This window comes from Physeter macrocephalus, chromosome 16 (genome assembly GCF_002837175.3).
Source record: "Physeter macrocephalus isolate SW-GA chromosome 16, ASM283717v5, whole genome shotgun sequence".
Taxonomy (NCBI): Eukaryota; Metazoa; Chordata; class Mammalia; order Artiodactyla; family Physeteridae; genus Physeter; species Physeter macrocephalus.
This window is the reverse complement of record NC_041229.1, coordinates 12,530,653-12,546,883: the sequence shown is the minus strand read 5'-3', so window position 1 is coordinate 12,546,883 and position 16,231 is coordinate 12,530,653. Positions and strand designations below refer to the sequence as shown.

The 16,231-nt window shown below is 42.8% G+C and overlaps 1 protein-coding gene across 6 annotated transcripts in view; it reads left to right on the top strand.

Annotated features, from left to right (window-relative positions):
- POU2F3 (POU class 2 homeobox 3) overlaps nucleotides 1–16,231 on the top strand; it is an 86,814-nt gene that overhangs the window by 48,048 nt on the left and 22,535 nt on the right. The window contains exon 1 of one of the 6 annotated variants that reach the window (XM_024131327.3): nucleotides 1,890–2,043. The exons of the other annotated variants lie outside the window; for them this stretch is intronic. The gene's annotated coding sequence lies outside the window, so the exon portion shown is untranslated. Of the gene's footprint in view, nucleotides 1–1,889; nucleotides 2,044–16,231 lie in introns of those variants that run through there. 6 annotated transcript variants of the gene reach the window in all.

Below are 16,231 nucleotides of genomic sequence, written 5' to 3'. Positions count from 1 at the left end.
AGCGGCCATGGCTCACGGGCCCAGCCGCTCCGCGGCATGTGGGATCCTCCCAGACCGGGGCACGAACCCGGTTCCCCTGCATCGGCAGGCGGACGCGCAACCACTGCGCCACCAGGGAAGCCCTCGACTCTGTTTTGAATGAGCCCTAGGACTGGCCTCTCAACCCGCGCACACCCCCACCCCCGTCCCGCCCCCTCACTCCCCATCGCCCTGCCAGCCCGTCATTCATCTTTCCAAACTCAGCTCAAATGTCTTCTTCTCCAGGTAGCCCTCCAGAAGATGGGAAATATTTGAGGAAACAGTCTCTATTGTATTGATTACGGTAGAGCAGTGCCTGGCGCAGAGCAGACATTCAATAAGTGTTTCCTAAATAGATGGATTGATGGATAGTTGGAATGAAACTACCCGCCCATCCCTCCATCCTGGGTGCCAGGAACTCCCATCTCTCTGCTTTTCAGGACCTCTGCTCTTCATGCTGCTCTGCTTCCTGTCGTCTTTCAGCCAGCGATCCGCAAAGACGCACCTCTTTTCCCAGGGAGGTGAGCTTGCTGGGTGTCTGCATACAGCGTGTGTGGTGGGCTCCATCCAGTCCGCTCTGGTAAATATTTCCCAACTTCGCCACATGCTGGCTGGGCCCCAGGAGTTGTTGGATGAGGCGTCTTAGCTGTTTGCTCAGTGGGTGCTGGGTGCCAAGGCCTGCCCTCTAGGGTTCCAGGGTCTGCACAGAGGACTCTGGCTAACCTAGTTTTTTAAACTCTTTAAGGTTGAGAGTTCAGTACCAAGCTATATATCTCAAGCCAGAATAGGCCCTTTACAAATGCCCCTTAGGGAAGACAGGACTGAGGTTCTCCTGGGACTGCCTTCTCCTGGCCACTTCAATGGAAAGTATGGTTGGGGATATCCAGTGACATCTGATATCACTGTGACTTTATTTTTCATCAACTGTGGAGACAAATTTGGGTTGAGCTTCTAACTCTGGAGTGAGTCAGAGACATATAAACCCTTAGGGCTAAAGGGTCGCTTAGCACCTGTCCCCCTGTTCCCAGAAGGCTTCCACAGATCTCTGCTGTCTGGCACCAAGGCTTTCTTCTTCCTTTCTCCTATCCTATCTGTCGATACACTTATTTATTCATAATATTACATCTTATGGCTAAATTTTCACCATCTACAGTGACATCTTAAAAGAAGATAACATAGCAAATTTTTATAAAGCTCAATGTATTCAATTTTAACAGTCTGAGATTTTGCATTTTTTTGGTATTAAAATATTAATTGTATGTAATGAAATGATGACCTGAGTAGGTGATACTGGTTACTTTAATATTATTTGGCAAAATAAAAGAACACTCTCTGAACTCTGAAAAAAAAAAAAAGATTTACTTGTCAGGAGCCTCAAAAGCTTAGAAACCAGTGTGATTCCAGCCTAACCTACCTCCTGGGGCACACGTTCTACCGCTGACACCCCTGACAGATGGCCGCTGGCTCCACACCTCTGCCAAAGCTCTCCCACGAATTTGGGACTCACCACCCAGAATACAGCCCCCTCCAGGGTTGAGCGGGTTGCAATACTTGGCCATTCTTTCTCCTGATAGACCCCATCAACCTCCCTGTGATGGTCACCCCGTGGTCATCACTCTACCTGCCTCAGCTCCAAGACCCGAGTCCATCCCCTTCACTTGACAGCCGTTCAGTATTTGAGAAGAGTTCTCACGCCTAAGTCTTCCCCTTTCCATGTAAACATCCAGAATTCCTTCAATAATTTCACGTATCAGGTTTCTGATTGCCTTATTTAAAGCAATTATACACATAGTACATGAATGCTATGTATACTTTCTTATAAAAATATTTAATAATAGAGATAAACAAGAAGAATTTTGTTCCCTGTTCAGCCTCAGCCCTCTTCCCAGAGGAAACGCCTCTTATCAGTGTGGTGTGTATGTGTTTAGAAGAATCTTCTCTCTGCATGTACGTGGATATGGATACAAATGGAAATGTATAAATATACGTGGAGTTTTAAAAATGCATATATATGTACATATGTAGGTAGGTATAAATTATACAGTGTGTATTCTTTTGAGACTTTCTTTTGAAATTAAAAAATAGATTTATAGATTGTTTCATGGCAGTACATATAGGATTGATTATGATTATTGTTAATGACCACATACTGTTCTACTGTTTCAATGTAATTTTACTGTTCCATTGCCCTATCAATGGGCATTAGGTTGCTTCAAATATTTTTGTACAATACTATACAAACTCTTTGAACTTGTTTGTGCCTTGATGCCTTTGTATGTATAGGTTTCGGTCTGCCAATCACCCTCTTTAAGTGTAGTATCCACAGGCTTACAACATTCAATACCCAGATGACATCTGTCTAGGCCAGAGCACAGTGGGACCCTTGGTTCATTCATTCATCCATTTATTCATTCAACAAAACTTGGTGGAGCAGGTACCATATCTTTATTGTGCCCTGATTTCTTTCCAAGCCCAGATAAGACAGTGGCAGGCCTGTCTGCCTGAACTTAGATCCTCATTTCTAAGAACCCTATATAAAAGGTTAAGTAGGGGAACCTCCCTCATACTCTACTGTACTAGGATGGTACAGCCTACCCTACAGATTTTAAAAAAGATAATTGTATCACACTTTCAACTTACATGCTCTTAGGGTCAGTTAACACCTCTCAAGTCTTTTTTAAAAAATCTACACTGTTGCCTCAACTTGTACAGTTAATTTTCATATTCTTAGTAAAAGATTTTTACATTTCCTCTTATGTTTTATCTTATTACTTTCTTCCCTTCCTTGCACAATTTCAAGATTTTTTTTAACCTTGATGTCATTGTGCAAGGTACTAGCTAGCCCTGTTCCTCATACAGAGGTGTATGCAGGGCACATACATCATCATACTCTAAGGTACTGATAACATTCTTAACAAGACTGTACAATGAGCAGAGTCCCATGACGTGCCATTGGAGACATCCCTCCTGGATGACATTGATTCATTAACTAACACTATCTCAGCCCTTATGACCCCATCTTGACCTCCAGGGACATGTATATATGTATACATACAGTAATTGCAGCATTCACCTGATTCTCATTTCTAAGAACCCTATATAAAAGGAAATGAGCCTAGTTTGGGATGCCTTTTTTTTTTTTTTTTTTTTTTTTCGGTATGCGGGCCTCTCGCTGCTGTGGCCTTTCCCGTTGCGGAGCACAGGCTCCGGACGCGCAGGCTCAGTGGCCATGGCTCACGGGGCTAGGCGCTCCGCGGCATGTGGGATCTTCCCGGAGCGGGGCACGAACCCGTGTCCCCTGCATTGGCAGGCGGACTCTCAACCACTGCGCCACCAGGGAAGCTCTGCGATGCCTTTTTAAGTCAGTGTGATACAATGGAAAGAGGGTTGATTCTGGATCGGGTCAGACATAGGTTCAAATTCCAGCTCTGCCACTTTCTAGCTGTATGGCTTTTGGGAAATCCTTTAACTTCTCTGAGACCCAGTTTCCTAAATTCAAGGATTATTGAAGGTATTTATACAGCAATTCTGCATCTATTTAATTAAGCACTTACTAATTGACAGACAAGCAATATAGGTGTCCCAGGTAATAAATGTGCAGAATCATTAACTTTGTATCGTTTTGGTGACAAAAGCAGGGAAGGCTCTTCCTAGAATAGGTTTTATAGACATTTAGCCCTAACTCTTGAGACCTGGGTAAGACTCAGAGATGATTTTCCTTTTATAAGTAGGGAAACAGATATACTGTCAGAGAGTCCTTTGGCTCAAGTTCACTCCGCCTTTTGGCAATAAATTTGGTAACTGCTCCTTAGCCTTAGAGAATTTAGCTTACACTGTCAATTGTGTGGGTTCAGCCAACCATTGTGCCTGGAGCCCTGTCGCAGGCTAATAAGGGTAAAAGGATAGATATGTAGTCAGTTAAAATTGAACCAAAGGGCGAGCCCCATGTCAAACAGCTACACAGAGCCACTGCAGTGCCTCACTTATCCAGAGAACCAGCAACCTCACCAATTTAGAATCCAGCTGAAAATAAGAAGGAAGCAAATGAGACCTGGAGCCAAACCCTTTCTCAGAGCCTCAAACTTTTATTTTAGAAATAGTTATACCAAACTTAACTATCTGTTTTTTCTACCCCTTAGCAAATAGAAGTTGCGAAGTTGAGCTGAAATAGGGGCTGCTAGAAGCAAGGATACCAACAGTAGGATAAACACCTGGTTGTGAGAAAGGAGGCAGAAAACCTGGAAAAAGCAGAGCTGCAATTAAAAAAAAAAGGCAATTCAGGGCCATTTAGTGCTACTGCCAACAGAGAGACCAAGCACTTCAGTTTCCCCGAGGGCATGATTGCTTTTAAAAAGAGTTCACAATTAAGATTGAGTCATTGACTAAATTCTTTCAGGTGTTATTCAAGGGAAAGAAGAGATGTATATAATACATTAATAAATATCGAAAACAAAACCAATAAATATCTATCCAAAACTGAAATAAAGACTTGGAGCTACAAGGGATCGATTTCAGCGATTGAAAATCCACTTATTTGGGGAGGCTTCCTCAGGAAATCCTAGGAATTTGAAAGATGTGTTGAATGTTTTCTTATTGAGGCACAGTTGATTTATAATATTATATTAGTTTCAGCATACAACATAGTGATTCAAAAATTTTATACATTATACTTCATTTATTATTATAAAATATTGGCTATTTCCCTGTGCTGTACAATATATCCTTGTAACTTGATTATTTTATACATAGTAGTTTGTACCTCTTAATCCTCTACCCCTATCTTGTCCCTCCCACCTTCCCTCGCCCCACTGGTAACCACTAGTTTGTTCTCTTTGTCTGTGAGTCTGTTTCTGTTTTGTTATATTCATTCGTTTTATTTTTTAGATTCTAAATATAAAAGATAACATGCAGTATTCATCTTCCTCTGTCTGACTTATTTCACTAAGCATAATACCCTCCAGGTCCATCCATGTTGCTGCAAATGGCAAAATTTCATTCTTTTTTATGGCTAATATTCCATTGTATACATATACCACTTCTTCTTTATCCGTTCATCTGTTGATGGACATTTAGGTTGCTTCCATATCATGGCAATTGTAAATAATGCTGCTATGAACATTGGGGAATTTGAATGAACATTGGAGAATTTTTGAATTAATGTTTTCATTTTCTTTGGCTATATACCTAGTGGTGGAATTGCTGGATCATATATGGTAGTTCTATTTTTAGTTTTTTGAGGAATCTCCATACTGTTTTCCACAGTGGCTGCACCAATTTACATTCCCACCAACAGCATACAAGGGTTCCCTTTTCTCTATATCCTCACCAAAATTTGTTATTTATGGTTTTTTTGATGATAGCCATTCTGACAGGCATGAGGTGATATCTCATCGTGGTTTTGATTTGCATTTCTCTAATGATTGGCAATGTCAAGCATCCTTTTCATGTGCCTGTTGGCCATCTGTATGTCTTCTTTGGGAAAATGTCTATTCAGTTCTTCTTCCCAGGTTTTAATTGAGTTGCTTGATTTTTTTTTTTATATTGAGTTGTATGAGCTGTTTATATATTTTGGATATTGACCCCTTATCGGTCATATCATTTGCAAATATTTTCTCCCATAGGAGAAAATATTCTCAGTAGGCTGTCTTTTTGTTTTGTCGATGGTTTTGTTTGCTGCACAAAGTTTAATTAGGTCTTGTTTATTTAATTTAATTTAATTTTTTAAAATTTTATTTTGCCTTATGAGACAGATCCATCCAAAAAATATTACTACAATTTATGTTAAAGAGTGTTCTTCCTATGTTTTCTCCTAGGAGTTTTATGGTTTCTGGGCTTACATTTAGGTCTTTAATCCATTTTGAATTTATTTTTGTATATGGTGTGAAAAAAATGTTCTAATTTCATTCTTCTACATGTAGCTGCCCAGCTTTTCCAGTACCACTTATTGAAGAGCCTGCCTTTTCCCCATTGTGTATTCTTGCCTCTTTTTTGTAAATAAATTGACCATAAGTGTGTGCATTTATTTCTGGGTTCTATATTCAGTTCCATTGATCTATGGGTCTGTTTTTGTACCATTACCATACTGTTTTGATTACTGTACCTTTTAGCATAGTCTGAAGTCAGGGAACATGATACCTTCAGCTCTGTTCTTTCTCTCAAGATTGTTTTGGCTATTCAGGTCTTTTGTGTTTCCGTACAAATTTCCATACAACAAATAATTTTATTTCTTCTAGTCCTGTGAATAATGCCATTGGTATTTTGATAGTGATTGCATTGAATCTAGAGATTGCCTTGGTCATTTTAGCAATATTAATTCTTCTAATCCATGAACATGGTGTGTCTTTCCATCTGTTTGTGTCATCTTCAGTTTCTTTCATCAGTTCTGAGCACATGTCTTTTACCTCCTTAGTTAGATTTATTCCAAGGTATTTTATTGTTTTTGATGTGATTTTAAAGGGGATTTTTAAAATTTCTCTTTCTGATAGTTCATTGTTAGTGTATACAACTGCAACAGATTTCTGTATATTAATTTTGTATCCTGCATACTGTATCCTGTATACTGAATTCATTGATGAGCTCTAGTAGTTTCTTGGTAGTGTGTTTAGGGTTTTCTATGTATAGTATAATGTCATCTGTAAACAGTGACAGTTTTCCTTCTTCTTTTCTGATTTGGATAGCTCTTATTTCTTTCTTGTCTGGTAGCTGTGGCTAGGACTTCCCATACTATGTTGCATAAAAGTGGGCATCCTTGTCTTGTTCCTAATCTTAGAGGAAATGCCTTCAGTTTTTCACCATTGAGTATGATGTTAGCTGTAGACTTGTTATATATGGCCTTTATTATGTTGAGGTATGTTCCCTCTATATTCACTTTGTGGAGAGTCTTTGTAAAAGGATGTTGTTGACTTTTGTCAAAAGCTTTTTCTGCATCTATTGAGATGATCATATAATTTTTTATTCTTTAATTTGTTAATGTGGTATATCACACAGATTGATTGGTGAATACTGAACCATCCTTGCAGCCCTGGAATAAATCCCACTTGATCACGGTACATGGTATTTTTAATGTATTGTTGGATTCGGTTGGCTAATATTTTGTTGAGGATTTTTGCATCTATGTTCATCAGTAATGCTGGCCTGTAATTTTCTTTATTTGTGACATCTTTGTCAAGTACTCTTTAAGGGAAAGTAGAGATGTATAAAATACAAGATCTCTATTCAAAAATGAAACCAATAAATATCTATCCAAAACTGAAATAAAGAGTTTGGAGTTGTAAGAAATATATTTCAGTGACTGAAAATCCACTTATTTGGGAAGCTTCCTCAGAAAATCCTAGAAATTTGAAAGAAGTGTTGAATTTTAAATCAGATAACTTGAGTTCAAATCAGAGCTTTCCTGCTAGCCAGCAATGTACCTTGGATAAATCATTTACCTTTCATGAACCTTGTTTTCCTCAACAGTAAAACAGGAATAGCATCACTTGCCTTTTCAATCTCATGGGAATATTCTGAAAATAGACCAGACTGATATGTTTGAAAGTACTTTGTAAGCTGTAGAACATCATGGAAAGGTATAAGTGAGGTCTGTAGGCCACAGACCTACAGGTGTTGCCTGCTGGTAGACAATGACTCAAGATGCAGCAGAAGAAGGAGATGGATTCTCAGTTATTGCTAAAAAAAATACACACACACACACACAACACACGCACACGCAGAATACACATATCTGCATATATGTGTGTTTATTTAGAAAATGTGCCCCTAAACCTCTCAATACTTCCCTTTCACCAGGTAAAGGAGGGAACTGTAACTAACTTGAATACCTCATAAACTACAAACTTCCATACAGACTAATGAAATTTTGAGTGCTTACTTTTTTTAATATTAATTTTAAATTAAGATTAATCTTAATTTTTTCTAATTTAAAATGAATAATTACCTTTAAAAATTTGAACACTGCAGAAATATTTGACTTAGAAAGTGAATACCTTCTGAAACCCCAAATACCCTCCACTCCATCTATTATTAGCAGTTGGATTGATTATGTTCTTTCAGAATTTTTTCTGTGTTAGTTCCTTTAGTCCTGCAGGCATTCAACAGAGAATTCCTGAAATAGTCCTTTGTTATAAAGGATAAACCTTTAGGGGTGGAAATACACTTTCTAACCTAAAAACTTCTGTCTCCTCTTCTCCGTTCTTACTGTTTTGGCCTTAGGCATGTCCTCATCAGTTCTTTACCTAGACTATTGCAATAAACAGCTTTTTAACTAGTTGCCCCACTTACAGTTGTCCTCTCTTCAAATCCATATTCCACACAGCTGTTAACAAAATCGAACTAAACAAAAATCTCGCGTGTCCCTGCCCTTTACTTGAGTTACACTTTGCCCCCGAGTCCATCCTCAACTCCTTTGTGTGACCCACAGGACCTCTGTCGTCAGGCCCTGGCTGTTTGCCCAGGCCTCTCCCACCCCACGCTGCTGCGACGCTGACTTGCTTGTCGCTCCTGAACATGAAGCCCTGTTTCACCATCTGTGACTGTGTACAAGCTACTCCCACTTCCTGGTATATGCCCTGCTTTACCTTCTCCTGGTGAAACCGTCTTTGTCCTTCAGGGCTCCTCAGAGGCTCCACTTCTCTTCCGTGGAGACTTCCTACCTCATTCCCCTTTCTCTAGCTATCTTCTGCCCTGACAAAGCAAATCACAACCTTTCCATGTGACCACTGTACCGCCTTCCCATTGCTGTAAGTACTGCACTCTAGGTAACTGCTTTTTTCTTGCTGTCTCCTAATTAATCTGGAAGGTCCTATTCACCTTTGTGTCCCAGTTCGTCTTGGTATACAATGGGTGTATACCAAATATTTATTGAGCTAAACTGGGAAGGGGACCTTTATGGGGCAGGAAAACCTCTGTTTAAAGCATGCCACATGGAGGACTGTCTGCTCCAACTGCTGTTGGAGCAGACCTGGTGTCAGAGGGCCACAGAGGTGCCTCGTTTTATTTGGGGTACCAGAAGAATACAAGAGATAAGGGCCTCAGCCTTACTTAGAAGACTGTTCTCAGATATGAATGTTACCAGGGAAAAGCCTTTTACGTGCATTTATAGCCAACACTCAGGCTTTCAGAGATAGGCTTCCAGGTCACAGGCAGTTCCCCAGGGGATGTCAAAGAGCATCTCATTCAGACTTGTTGAAAGTTTGCTTTCAATAACTATGTCAGCCTCACATCCATGTAAAAGTCCCAGGCTACACTTGTGGATGGAAATGTTTACACCAACTGTGTACCACACGTGACAACAGCATGGCACATGGGGAGGCAGAGGTCAACATCTCATTTTTACGTGGGAAATTCTGGGTGGGAACCCAGTGGGGCCGCCTTACAGGGTGGTGTAGGCAAAAGAGGGCCTGGAGGCCAAAGACCCAAATAGAAAGTCAGGCTCTGCTTTTCCTGACTGTGTGATGGACATATTAATTCCTCCTAGTCTTGGCTCCTACATCTGTAAAAATGGTTGGATAAGACTTTTTCCCCTCATTGAATCATCATGAAGAATAAATGATGATACTTTTGAAAGTGCTTTTTAATTTCTAAAATGCTTTAAAAATATTCCTTTTTCCCTTTCTCGTACTGATGCTCTTGGAGCTAATCTGTGTAGCACTTCATAGTCACAAGTTGGTGTGTATGCATGCATGTGTGTGCATGTGTGCCTGTGTGTCCGGGACGAGCAAGGCATCTGTCCTTCCTTTCATTAGTCTCCTTTGGGCCCCAGAGTAAAATGTACACTGGAAGATTTCATGGCATGGCTGAGCCTTGTCTTTCCCCTCTCTACCTCTCTTCTTCATGATGAGGGAGGAGAAAAGCAAATATCAACCCCCTGGAGTTAATTCGTCCATGTGAGAGTCAAGGGAATACAGAATGCTGGTTCTCCAACCAAGTGTGTTAGGTTACACATCAAGTAGATGTGTGCTTTATCTGTGTCTAAATCTTACCCTGTGTAGTAATGGAGAACTCTGAATAGGGACTGAGATTAAATCTTATTAGAGCAATGGGATTAGGGTTACTACTGAGTTACTTGAGGAGCCAGAATAGGCAACAACATCAGAGTGATAGAAATAGAAGATAGAGCCATGCTGCAGTGCAGTGGAATGGACCAAATATGAGGTGGAGAGTTAGGAGACCAGTCCTTAGGGGCCCTGCCTTAGTCTCCAGGCCTGGCTTGCCTGCAGCTCTAGCTGTGTTGCCCTGAGTAGGTGATTTCTTCTCTCTGGACATCAGGAGTCACAGCTGTAAAATGAGCCATTTGAACCAGGTGATATCTACATTTCCTTCCAGTTCTGATGGGGAAGGAAGGGAATCAACACTTGTTGAATGTCTTCCATGCACCCGACACAATCCGCGCTAAGCTACCTTGAAGAGTCTATGATTCTATCACATATGGTAGTCAGGTTTATGTAGAAGAACTATGGAGTCAAATAGATGTGGATTGAAATCCCAGATCTATTATTTACCAGTAGTGCGACTTTCAGCCAGTTTCTTAACTTTTCCAAGCCTCAGTCTTTTCATCTGCAAAATGGGTCTAGTGACACAATAAACATACTTGTAGGCTCACAAGTCAACACCCACTCTCTCTTCTATACATTCCAAATTTCTTAAGTAGATTCCATCTCATCTATTTTCCTCCTTTTGTGGAGGCATAATCTAGGCCTAGATGGATGAGTGAAGTAAATAAATATTAGATCATGCAGGTTTTTAAAGGCAGGGATAGAGCCCGAAGTCAGGTCTCCTGGTTGATTCTGAGCCTTGTGCTTGTTTCCTGGATGTCTTTTTTTTTTTTTTTTTCCATCCCCCGCTCTAAAAAGGATTACAGAGTCTTTCCATGATAGGTAACCCAATGTATGCAAAAGAACCCAGTGTGATGACAGCCAGCATTCACACACAAGATGATTCCCAAGAAGAGCCACTGGCAAACAGTTCTCAGAGTTTGATTCTGAGACCGTGCTCAGCATTTCTTACCCCACCCCACCTCCTGCCATTCCACTTCTTGGGGGCGCAGAACAGCCATCTATGTGGGCGAATCAACAGTTCTGTGTGGCGCTCCTTCCCAGCCAAAGAACCAGAGAAGGTAGCTCTGTGCCCTTGTCCAACAGGTAGGCAGCCAGGAAAACCAGAAGACTCTGATTCAAGACAGATCAGGGTTGGGAATTCCCTGGCTGTCCAGTGGTTAGGACTCGGTGCTTTCACAGCTGGGGCCCGGGGTTCAATCCCTGGTCAGGGAAGTAAGATCCTGCAAGCTGTGCGGCGTGGCCGGAAAAAAAAGATCAGGGTCACAAAAGAGAGCTTGCATCAATCCAGCTCCTCACTGGAAGCAGACGCTGCTGGCATCTCCCGAGGGCTGGGAAGTGGTACAGTGGTTAAAGTTGTTCAAGTCCTGGGCACCAAAAATATCTGGGAGGATGTGTGCTCAAAGAAAGCACAGCCCCTTTCTAGAGTTTTTAAACTTGAATGCACGGACCTCTATGCCAGAGGGAGAAGAAAACTTTTATGGGCTTAAAATGATGGGATTTTTTCAGATATGTGTCAGCACTAGCAGTGCTGTGCCCTAAGAACTGAAGCCAAAGCATTAAATAACATGACTGATAAGCTTTTTGCATTTCCAGAGGAGGTACAAGCAGGAAAAACAAGGATGCCTCTTTGGAAAGCTTCTTTTCAGGAGGGAACAACCCTAAGTGGCTCCAGCCTCCTAAGAAACCGTATGTTTATTAAAGGGCCCCATGTCTCCTCACTTCCATCACTCCTTTGTCTAGAAGTTCGATGCTTTCCAGGAGAAGATCCCAATGTGCATGGGCAAAGGTGTGCCTAGGCTGGTCTGTCGTAGGTCTGACTAGAGACCAGGGACTGGATGAGGCCATCTCCCCAGGTAATTCAGGGGAGCAGCCAAAGAGGCAGGAGCCTTGGACTCATAGAAAGGAGAGTCCCCCAAGCAAAAATACAGCCAGCATTTCTTAGGGGACTCTCAGCCTTGTTCATCTGAGATAACAGATGAACACTTGCCCTACTCTACCACTTGGAATATATTTTTAGGATCTCTTCATGAGCAAAACGTTTGTCAACCCTTTTATAGATCAGTTACAAAACAGAAACTCTTCCTGACTGCTAGGGAGACGTATAGAAGGGGCGAAGAACGAAAAAAAAAATCTTGCCTGTAATTGAAGGCAGGTTGGGAGATGTTCACGCTTTGAAATTCTTCTTGTGAAATGTTTATGAAACACTTTCCACAAACGAGTTATGCAACTGGCAATACAGCTTTGATCATTTTCATCGCCAGTGATATATACATTAATGTTGAGTTGTTTTCCCCCCAAGAGAGTGTCATGTGAAATGTCCCGGGGAGGGGGCTAAGGCTAAGTACTCCAGCCCCATTGCATGACCCCAAACAGATGGTTAATAAGGAGGTCCAGGTGTAGGTCTGGGCCAGAACATCCCCTGTGGTCTGTTCTCTCTCCCATCCCTGGGATGTTTGTACTATTGTTTTGTAGATAGAGTGCCTGCGGGGGGGTCAGAGGACCATTCTCTTGTAGCATTTAGCCAGTGCCTTGTCGTGTAACTTTACACGCATTCTCTGAAGCACTCCTGGTCTCTGTGAGACGGGAAGATAAACACTCATCCCCACACTTCCTGGCTGGGCGGTGAAGCCAAGTAAGGAATGTATGAAGGGTTTCCTGTTCCTCAGAAGGGGCTCTCTCTTCCCAGAATGAGGCTATTTCTTTCTAAAGCAGGTGATGTCAGGGAGTTCGCTGGGATTAGAAAAGATAATCACCCATGATACCTTTCTACCTCCCTGGTCACTGCCCAAGACTCAGTGTAACACCTTTGCACAGCTCAGTGGGTGGAGAAGATCCTGAACTAACAAGCCATGTCTGACATATGGACGGATGACTGATGGCTGTGGCCAGGCAGAGGCCTCTGTGGTGGCCCACGTCCCCAGGGATTAGTCTTTCCCAAACAGAGCCTGGAGAAATATTTCACTTGCGTGAGAAGAAGCTCCAAAGGGACCCTGGAGACGATCTTCACGGTTCCAGACAGGCTGTGGGTTTGGTTGGGTTTTCACAAGTACGGGGGAAATTGGGTCTTCATCCAATTTGCCTCCGGTCCTCACATTAGAAGTCAATGGGATCCCACAGAAGTCTCTCTATCTCGTTTTCCCAATCCACAGCCAACACCCAGTTGCCTGGAAAGGCTCCCATCTTTTCCATTCGACAGCTGTGAAAGGGATTTGTACATTTGGAAGGGACTTGATTTCTTGATTCCTAATCGTCTTAGCTAGCCCCTGAGCTCTCAGAGAATCGTCGGAGAAGTGTGCCGGGGTCGGGAGGGCGGGCAGAGGTGCTGCTGTATTTCTTCTCCTAGTCTGGCTCTGCTCTTTCTGAGACCCACCGACCAAAGTGGAGATTTTAGAATTTGTCACAGGAAAAGTAGTCTGCTTTACTGTCTTTCAACTTGGTTTGTTTAGGATTGTCTCCTTTGGGGTTTACCGTCAGCAGCTCACACACAAGGGGTAATGAGTTATGAAAAATGAAAGAGTAAGAGGTCAATAAAGCAAGAACTGAGAAGAGGAACACACAGAGTTGTCAAAACGCCCCAGGCTAACACCCAGAGGGATTTTTTTTTTTTTTGCTATCAGTCACTTCATTTTCAGAAGTGGGAGGTCGGCAGTGCCCCTAAAAGAGTTTGGAGGGCAATTGATCCAGGAAGCAGATGAAAGAGTGAGTTTTCTTTTATGATGGCGCTGGTTTCTGAAATTAAGTGTTGCAGGAAGACCTGGCACTGATTCTAACAGATAGCACCCAGGTTGGAGGCAAAGCACATGCTTTCAAGCTGTGTCATAGCTGCACCCCCTTATCTCCCCGTTGCGCATAATGAGTCTATAAAGGAACCCTGCCACTTGCCTCTGAGCTGGAGCTGCGCCAAGCTGCCTGCGGTGGTTCCACCAGTGTGCTTTGAGCTCCAGTCTTCCATGTTCTGCCTCCGTTCCCCCTCCATCCTGCCTCACCTATCCGCACTCGGGATGAGGGATGTCCAGGAGCAGGAGGGGGCTGCAGAAGGGAGATGTGGGGAAGGGAGGCTTTGCATAAGTAAAATCTCCCCTCTGAGCAAAGCTTAAGATTGGTGGTGGTTTGAAATAAGTAGTTTATCAACTATTTTGAGCTTTTTAAAACCTGCTAACAAATGTTTCCCTGGAATCTAGGATGTGAAAACTCTAATTTCTCGGGGAAGGACTAGGACAGCAAGCTTCTTAGATGCAGATGCCAAGTGTGTGTGTGGGGGGAGAGCTGAAGGGCACTGGGGGCAGGGGTGGCGGCTGTCCTGGAGATCACTCCTGGGGGGCAATGCCTTTGGAGTTTTCCTGATGTCTAGCTCTCTGCCCCCATTGTGCTACTTCCTGACACTCGCCCTTCCTCTTCTTTGCTTCCAAGACTCCAGAATAGGCTCCTTAGGTGAGAGAAGAGAGGAGTGATTTGTAAAGACTGTCCCTAAAAGAAGCATCCTCTTACCAATTTTGGCACAACTAGGACTTCCTAGTGCTGTTTAGATCTGCTTTATCTAAGAACACTACAGCACCATGGGCTAGCCAGATTCTGCCAAATGCACCACGGAGCTGAAATTTTATAATTCCATTTTAGGACTGAAAGAAAAACGATGTAGAATCATACAACAGGTGGGGAAACCAAGTCTCATAGAGATGAAATGATTGCTCAAGGTTATATTGTCAGTTAGAGTCAGAGTTAGGACTGGAAACAAGTTCTAGCTCCCTGTTTGACTTCTTCCTCGCTGTATCCCACTGAAGGATGGAGAGGTGGATTCTGATTACGTCTTTTATTCAGTTAGCACGCATTCGGTTCCGACTATGTACAAGGCACCATATTTAGGACATGAGCTCCCTCCTCAGTCTCTGTCACTCAACAAGATCTTCCTAACTCTCCAACCAAAGGGAACTCTTGATTTAGTAATCCAAAGCACCATTGTTCCACAGAGATTAAACACAAGTAGAGCTGTTAGTCTGAACCTTTACCTTGGGTTAAACTAATACAGAAAAGATTCCAGGATGTCAGTGATATTCCCTGTATGAACCAAGAAAATGGTTTAAGCCAGGGTCACTATGGCCAAGAGGTTCCATCAGAGGGTCCCCCAATGTCTTTTATAAGGTATGGTCTAGATCCCAAGCTCCCTGCCATATTATATGAATCCAAAGTCACTTGCATACTCCCTACCCAACCCCCCCCATCCCCACAAGGGACTTCCTGAAACGCTGCAAAAGGGTACAGTAAGTCCTCTACATACGAATGAGTTCCATTCTGAGGGCGCGTTCGTAAGTCCAATTTGTTCACAGGTCCAACAAAGAGAGCCTAGGTGCCCAACTAACACAATCGGCTATATAGTACTGTACTGGAATAGGTTTATACTACTTTTCACACAAATACATAACAAACAAACATAAAAAATAAAGAAAACATTTAAAATCTTACAGTACAGTACCTTGAAAAGTACAGTAGTACAGCACAACAGCTGGCATCCAGGGGCTGGCATCGAGTGAACAGGCGAGAAGAGGTACTGGCTGCAGGAGGGAGAGGAGGTGGGAGATGGCAGAGCTGAAGGATTGTCAGCAATAAGAGATGGAGGGCAAGTTGCAATTTCACTCATGCCTGACGTTGATGGCACAGGTTCTGGTTCCTTGCTGGAACCACATGCATGTTCGCATCTCTGAAAGTTTGCAACTTGAAGGTTCGTATGTAGGGGACTTACTGTAGTTGTTCTCAGGGTGGGAGGAGGGGTGGACACAAGTAGTGCTTCCTGCCCTGCCCTTGGACACCTGGAAAGCCCACAGGTGGGTGGTTGGTGCTGCCACCGAAGGGTGGTGGAGGCTGGAGAGAGTTTGCAAACCACCACAGTCCCCTCAGGCTGCAACTACAGCAGTGATTGTGAAGGAGACATGTCCCCTCCTGTAGGGAGACAGGCAAGGACTGTCACCTAAGCCACATGGGTGAAGAGGCCAGCTGCAAAGGCAGCTCAGCACGCAGAGGGCAGACAAGTGTGGAAAACAAGGGGGGATGGAGGGGAAACTGGTTCCCAGACTTTGGGATTTCGTGGACCAGGAAAATAAAAAACCATAATATAAAGGAGATTGGTAAAGGGTTGCCAATTTTTTTTTTTTTTTTTTTTTTTT